This window comes from Salvelinus namaycush, chromosome 17 (assembly GCF_016432855.1).
Source record: "Salvelinus namaycush isolate Seneca chromosome 17, SaNama_1.0, whole genome shotgun sequence".
Lineage (NCBI taxonomy): Eukaryota > Metazoa > Chordata > Actinopteri > Salmoniformes > Salmonidae > Salvelinus > Salvelinus namaycush.
The window spans coordinates 37995358-37995699 of NC_052323.1; positions in this window are offsets into that span (position 1 = coordinate 37995358).

Below are 342 nucleotides of genomic sequence, written 5' to 3' on the forward strand. Positions count from 1 at the left end.
GCAGAGGAAAATGATGAGGGGAATTATATTCATCATGTGTTATTTCATGAAGTCAAAGAGTCTTAGCTTGCTTTAGTATCTGTAAAAAGGTAATTCCAGGGGAGGAGGGGCTGGAAGAACAATATATCTGAAGGAGAAGAGGTGTAATACTGAGAGATTAGAATAAAACTGAAGAAGGAGAGATGTGTAATACTGAGAGATTAGAATAAAACTGAAGAAGGGAATGTGTTACTGAGATTAGAATAAATCTGAAGGAGAGATGTGTAATACTGAGAGATTAGCATAAAACTGAAGAAGGAGAGGTGTGTAATACTGAGAGATTAGAATAAAACTGAAGAAGGA